This window comes from Balaenoptera physalus (assembly GCF_965194825.1).
Source record: "Balaenoptera physalus genome assembly, chromosome: 4".
In the NCBI taxonomy this organism is placed as follows: domain Eukaryota; kingdom Metazoa; phylum Chordata; class Mammalia; order Artiodactyla; family Balaenopteridae; genus Balaenoptera; species Balaenoptera physalus.
The window spans coordinates 120146795-120154843 of record NC_138891.1 but is presented as its reverse complement, the minus strand read 5'-3'; positions in this window follow the sequence as shown (position 1 = coordinate 120154843).

Below are 8049 nucleotides of genomic sequence, written 5' to 3'. Positions count from 1 at the left end.
TACATTTTGAAAGCCACCAGGTGGTTCTAGTATGCACCCAAGAGGTTGTGGACCACTGATCTAATAAGGCAGAGCTTGAGGAAAACAAATGCAATGTAAGTGTACTGGAGCCAATGAGTTGAGATTCAGGTGGCTTTAAATAGAACGATTTCAACCTGTGACTAAGAGGTCAAGCAAGAAAGGCATAAGTAATCCAAAGAGCGCGGGTTAAAGGTGTGAGGCAGCCAATCTGAGAGTGACACCTAGATCTTGCCTGAGGATCTTGTAGAGGACCTGAGTGGTAAGCTACATGTGCTAGCTTAGAGAAATTGAATTCATAAATAAATCAATAAATCTATTACTATCTCCACTTGTCAAATAAGGAAACTCAGTCATGCATAGGTAAAATTGCCCAATGCTCTTAATACAGCAATTGCCCAAAAATAAATAAATGATTACCAAATCAAATTGATTTTGATACAGGCAATAGAATATATTTGGTTGAATTATAGGACACTGACATTTTTATAGGTTATAAATAGTTGAATATTGGCAATTTCACATGGCTTATCCTAATACATTCCCATCCAATCTTGTCTCTAGGTTGTTTCTTATTCAATTGTTGCTGCTCACATATTTATACAGAAAGTCTAACTGTATCTTGGCCTGCTGGTCCTCCAGAGCCTTCTTCTAAATACGAATTCTATCATACCAGAATTGTCTACATTCATATGTCAACTTGTCTGTCTTCCTATTTGTCTCATATCAGCAATCGGTTCCACTTGATAAAGAGTATAAACCAAGAGAAGAAGAGTAAATAACTGACTCTCCCTGACAACAAAATCAGACTAATAAACTTTTTATAGGGCTATCAACCTTAGCAGGAAAAACTGAGATTGACTAGGCAGCTTCCACCTTTCCATGAGAACAAGGGCAAAGCTTGCAGCCAAGTAACAGAAATGAAGTCTGTGAACTTAATCTCTAATAAAATGTTTAATAAAATCAGAGAAGAAGAACAAACTCTTATCCCCTTAGAATGTTCTGGGTATCAGAATATCCTAGAAGAAACTTTGCTGGCTCTAACATCAGTTCAGTAAGTACGGCTATGCCAAGGAAAGTCTGGTTGTCATCCTAAATCTGTACTCCTCACAGGGTCCCATTTTTTATTCAGCCTCACCAGATTGCTTTGAGTAAGCTCCATGAGGTCAAGGCCACCTCTGTTTTATTCAGCTCTTGATCACCAGTGCCTGGCCCAGTACATGGCATGAGCTAAAGGTGGATACGTATTTTGGAAAGAATATGTTTATAAAAGCAGGAGTTGATGTAGTCACAATACAAACAATGGCTGGTTTTCTAATCCCAACTTGCTGGTAACCAGCTATGTGATATCGGACCAGTCATTTAAATTCTTTGGGCCTCCCTTTTCCTCGTGAGTAAAAGAGGGGATCGGGATGGAATCCCTCTTCACCTCTGTAATTCCAGAGCACAGAAGTAAGTGTGACGGGGCTGGTCTTGTGCACAGCACAGTTAACATTTCTGCACTCTTTCCCTCGTCTGTTCATCAGTCCTCTCTGTACTTACCCAAGAGCACAGCAGAGAAGGGCAGGGAGTACAAAATTATGAACCAAATTACAAAGAATTCTCAGGAGGCTTCTCGGGGTATCTGAGTTTGCCTGACCACAGGAGATTTTACAATAGCAAGGCTCAGAGGGACAAAGCCTCAGTATGCAGAAGTTAGATTCTTTGTGCATTGTCTGATTCAATTTGGGAATAATTTCTCAATCATATTTCCTTCCATGAGGTCTACATTTTTGTTTCAGTTCAGTGAAGATTCTACTCCCTCTCTTTTTAAAAATAATTGAAAAGTTTCTGTGAAAAGCCAGCTCCTCCCCAGTGGAAGGAGACTAGCTAACAGCATCTTCTTAGCCAGGTCGGACTTTTAAAGCTCTCTGTCTTTGAGGAGAGATACATTCCCCAAGAGATAAATGGCACATGTCCTAGGATTCCACTCTATTGTGAAAGAGGGAAGGTGACCCCAAAAACCACCACTTTTAACCCTCTATTTCCCAACCTCTTCATAATCCTTTCTACAAGGTTATAAGTTGGATCAAAAGGACTATATACTCTAAAGGAAAGGGAAAAAGTGGAAGAAAACACAGATAAAAAGACCTGGCAGTCTACATATCTACTCATCTAATAGAAAAAAGTCCTTGAACTCCAAATATATACGTCCCTATACATGTCTAGGTAGATAACAGAAAGAGGTCTCAGACACTTAATTTCTTAATGAAGTTTGACCAACATCGTTAAATCGTTGATACTTTTTGGAACATTTAGTTGTTTATGAAGCAACTATGAGGAAAATATCACTGTCCTGATCAGAGACAGAGAATACCACATTCCTGATGATCCCATGGTTTACTGCTGTGTCCTAGAGCAATTCAAACCTTAGCAGCTCAAAGCAATATTCATTTTATGATATCTTAAGATCTTGTGTATCACATCAGGAATTCAGGCTAGACTCAGATGGGTAATTTTTCTGCTGCCTGTGACATTGTCTGAGGTTGCCCAGGATGCTTGCCTGGTGGATGGGTTTGGTGGAGGGTCCAATGTGGTTTCATGCACATGTCTGACACCCAGGTAGTGATGACTGGGAGGCTGGGCTCAGCTGGGGCCACTGGCCAGAGTGCCTATGCTGAACTCTCCAGCACAATGGTCTCAAGTAGCTGGACTCACATGGCTCAGTGTTCTTGGAGGAAGTTTTCTAAAAACCAGGAGATGGAACTTTTGCCAGCTTCTTAATGGCTGGGCTGGGCAACCAGTAAAATATCATTTCTGCCATTTTCTCCTGGTCAAAGCAATCACTGAGTCACATGTTTTCAAGGCAAAGGGATATAGACAACCACCACCCCCAAACCTCTTGAAAGGAAGAGAGTAAAAGAACTCAGTTTAATGTGCCGTAACTCACAAGGTCCCCCCAAGGTAACACTTCCTGAGGCACCCACATCTGCAATTGGGCAAGTCAGCACAGGCTGCTGAGACCTACTTATGAAAAAGCACAAGAGGGCTGCCAGAAAAAGAGCTGTGGGAAACACTGAAACCAGTGCCAGGCTGGAGAATGTGAAGAGAAAGAGGCTGCAGTGTAATCAGTAATCACTGGTTCATGACACTCATGCTGGAGACAGGAGCCCCTCTGAGGAGGGAGAACGAGCAGAGCTGAGCACAGATGATTAAGACAGGTAAGTGTGCTCCTATGAAGCGTGAATTATATGGCCCCTCTGCTCCCGCTGGTGAGGAAACTGGGGTCATAATTCTCTTCAGGAAATGAGAGCTCTGAAAAATGGAAAGACTGGATAAAATAAGTTACAATCTTCAGAGGTTTTTTTTTTTTTTTAATAATGAAAGCTTTCCTACTTGGGAACAACTTTAGCATTCTCTAGGGAAACTTTAACAACTTTTGCACACTTTTTTCCCTTGTGCATGTAGTGGATGTGTGTGAGCCCCCCAAATCGCCCTTTAAGACAAGGTACTCCTTCCCTATCCACTGGGAGTGTTGGCAGCTGATCCAAAGTTCTCATCTGAGTTGCTTCCTAGGAATCACTCTGTTCTGAAAAGAGCCACCTTGTCCAACGGGCAGCCTCCGTCTAATTACTGACCCTTCTCATGGGATCGGCTGATGCCTTCTTGATGGCTGCCTTACAGTTCAACCCTCCCCTCTGTGCAAACTTACCTCCTCTTGTGCATAAGAGTTGAACTCAAGAACACTCCCAATAAGTTTCTGCACACAAAGCTCCATCTCAGAGTTTGTTGCCTGGGAAACTCAACCATAAATATATCAGCAACTGGGGTCCCAACAATGATGAAAGGAATCTCTGTGTACTTTGGAAGCCCTGGGAGTGACCAGGTGAGATGGAACCAGCCACCCAGGGCACTTGCCAATTACACTGCCCCCCAACAGGAAAGCCTCAGAATGGCAACCACATAACCAAGGGAAAAGGTTCTGAATGTTTCCTGGGGGTGAACCTTGTTCTCTACTCCAGCGGTCCCCAAACTTTTTGGCACCAGGGACCAGTTTCACGGAAGGCAATTCTTCCATGGTCCAGGGTGGGGGGGCGGGGGGAAGGCTTCGGAATGATTCAAGTGCATTACATTTATTGTGCACTTTATTTCTATTATTATTACATTGTAATATAAAATGAAATAATTATACAACTCACCATAATGCAGAATCAGTGGGAGCCCTTAGCTTGTTTTCACTTGCCACTCACTGACAGGGTTTTGATATGAGTCTGCAAGCAATTGACTTATTATGGTCTCTGTGCAGTCAAACCTCTCTGCTGATGATAATCTGTATTTGCTGCCCCTCCCCAGCACTAGCATCACTGCCTCAGCTCCACCTCAGATCATCAGGCATTAGATTCTCATAAGGAGCACGCAACCTAGATCCCTCGCATGCGCAGTTCACAGTAGGGTTCGCGCTCCTATAAGAATCTAATGCCACTGCTGATCTGACAGGATGCGGAGCTCAGGTGGTAATGCGAGTGATGGGGAGCGGCTGTAAATACAGATGAAGCTTCGCTTGCTCGCCCGCCGCTCACCTCCTGCTGTGTGACCCTGTTCCTAACAGGCCACGGACCCGTACTGGTCCATGGCCCAGGGGTTGCGGACCCCTGCTCTACTCCATTCAGCCACGTGCTGGCAAACTGGCTCTCTGGAGAAAAAAGAGCCCTAATTTATAGGCTTTGCTGATATCCATGTGTAAATTCTCCTACCCTGGCTGATTTCAAGCTATGGACTGTTTAACAACTGGGCTCATTAAATTCCTAAATATTTCACAATCTCTTGGGGACCAGTAAGAGCCACCTCCAGTGCATCAATGCATGTGAGCAAACTGTCCCACTCAGACCTGCTTGGACCAGCCGTGAGCACCAAACTCACAGCAAATCCAGTACAGGCCTAGGTTTCCTGTGGCATGAGAATCAGAAAAAGATCACAGTGGTTAAGCAAAGCAGTCAAATACTCTCTGGGTGAATCTGAATGCAAGGTATATAGAGAATATGAGCAGCGGACACCAGGGAGTAAAAGCTAAGAAGGCGGATGCAGGGGTGCACAGGGACCAGGATGTGGTGGAAACTATGAGCAAGCAGTTGGTAGTGAGAGATAACCGAGTGAGGCCAAGAACAGAAACTGAAAGACACTCCAAGTGATGTAGAGACAGCAGGAGTAGCTGAGCGGTCTTAGAGGTGGGGCCATACGGCAGAGAGCGATCAACCTACACAGTGGACACGATGCCTCCAGAGCGGCATTATACCCCAGACAGCAGTACAGAGCTCTGCTGTCTAAGTGGATTGCCTATCCAGCTGAGGAGGTCTCCATCTTCCTTATTTTCATATACATCCTTACAATCAGCCCGTGTTATCTGAAGTAATCAGAGAAAATTGCTGTTGCTTACAAAGACACCAGTTTATTAACCCCAGGTCACCATCTGAGCTGAACAGTCACAAGGCAGAAACAAATTCAGAGTGTGTGCAAAGGTTTTTGACATCAGCAGAAACAACCCAAAATAAAGACAGCAGAATCCTTGTGACAATAAGGGAAAGACAAAGCCATTTTCTTCTGAGGGTCTAAATATCTATCAAACCAGCATGATTAAGTCACTCTTTTGTCTGCTAGTGAAGGGAAAGACTGCTAGGGACTTGAGTACCACTCCTTATTAATTCAACAAATATTTAATGAAGGTCTATTTTGAGAGCCCCACACTGAGTAGGACTCTGGGGATGCAATGGTAACAGACAGAAACAGACAGACTCTCCATTGTGGAGCCTGTAGTCTAGTGGAGGAGGTAAATATTTGATCAAAAGATGTCCATAGAAAACATAGAACCCAACCGTGCCACCTGCTAAGAAGCAGAGACACAGGGTCCCATGAGACTTCACAGTGGGGTTGAGGTGATTTGACGTAGACGAGGAGATCAGAGAAGTCCCTAAAAAGTGACGGATGAATTAAGATCTGAACAACGTGTTCAACTGAAGAGAGGAGGAAAAAGTACACCAAACTTAAAAACTTCTGCACGGCAAAGGAAACAATCAACAGAGTAAAAAGGCAACCTACAGACGGGAGAAAATATTTGCAAACCATGCATTTGACATCTAGAATATATAATAAAAACTCCTACAACTCAACAACAATAACAAGAAAATAGCCTGATTTTAAAAACGAGCAAAGAACTTCACTATATATTTCTCAAAGAAGATAAATTGCCAAAAAGCATATGAAACATCATTGATTATCATATAAATAATCATAGAAATGAAAACCACAATGAGATATACCCCCTCATACCTACCCACTATAGAAAAAAAAGAAAGAAAGAAAAGAACAAGTATTGGACAAGGATGTGGAGAAACTGGAACTTCTGTGCACTATTGATAGAAATGTAAAATGGTGCAACTACTATGGAAAACAGTATGGAGGCTCCTCAAAAAATTAAAAATAGAATTACCAAAGGATCCATCAATCCCACCTCTTGTTATATATCCAACAGGATCTCAAAGAGATATTTGCATACCCATGTTCATTGCAGCATTAAACACAATGGCCAAGAAGTGGAAGCAACCTAAATGCCCACCAACAAATGAATGGATAAAGAAAAAATATATACACACACACACATACAATGCACATTAGTCTTAAAAAAGAAGGAAATCCTGTCATATACAACATGGATAAACCCTGCCGACACTATGCTAAGTGAAATAAGCTAGTCACAAAAAAAGACAATACTGCGTGATTCCATTTATGTGAGGTACTTAATGTAGTCAAACTCGTAGAAACAGAAATAGAATGTGGTCACCAGGGGCTGGGGGAAGAGGGAAATGAATAGTTGTTGTTCAATGGGTAGAGTTTTAGTTTTGCAAGACGAAATAGTTCTAGAGATCTGTTGTACAAAAATATGCATATAGTTAGTACTACAGTACTATACACTTAAAAGTGGCTAAGATAGTAAATTTTACATTTTGTGCTCTTCACCACAATTTTTTTAAAAACAGGAAATAACCCAAGTGTCTGTTAACAGATGAATAGATAAATTGTGATACATACATACAAGGGTTTCAGCCATAAAAAGGAACAGAGTACAGGCTACAACCTGGATGAACCTTGAAAACACTATGCTAAGTGAAAGAAGCTGGATACAAAAAGTTACATGTTGCATGATTCTATTTATAGAAAATAGAAATATACGGAATAGGTTAATTCATAGAGACAGAAAGCAAATGAGTGGTTGCTAGGGGACAGGACAAAGGGAAGAATGGAGAATAACTGCTTAGTGGATACCAGGTTTTCTTTGGGGACGCTGAAAATATTTTAGAACTAGGTATAGGTGGTGGTTGAACAATACTGTGGATGTACTAAATGCCACTGAGGACTTCCCTGGTGGTCCAGTGGTTGAGACTCCGTGCTTCCAATGCAGGGGGCACGGGTTCGATCCCTGGTCGGGGAACTAAGATCCCACATGCCGTGTGGAGCAGCCAAGAAACAAATAAAAAGTAAAAATTAAAAAATAAATGCCACTGGGGCTTCCCTGGTGGCACAGTGGTTGAGAATCTGCCTGCCAATGCAGGGGACACGGGTTCGAGCCCTGGTCTGGGAAGATCCCACATGCCGCGGAGCAACTAAGCCCAAGAGCCACAATTACTGAGCCTGCGCGTCTGGAGCCTGTGCTCCGCAACAAGAGAGGCCGCGATAGTGAGAGGCCCGCACACCGCGATGAAGAATGGCCCCCGCTCGCCGCAACTAGAGAAAGCCCTCACACAGAAACGAAGACCCAACACAGCCTAAAAAATAAATATAAATAAATAAATAAATTTATTTTTAAAAATAAATAAATAAATAAATGCCACTGAATTACTCTCTTTAAAATAGTTTTATGTTATGTGAATTTCACCTCAGTAAAAAAATTAAAGCATTAAATATTATTTTTTAACATTAAATATATATACATTTAATATATTTTATACGTGTATATATATTTATATGTGTATATACGTGTGTGTGCATATATATATATAT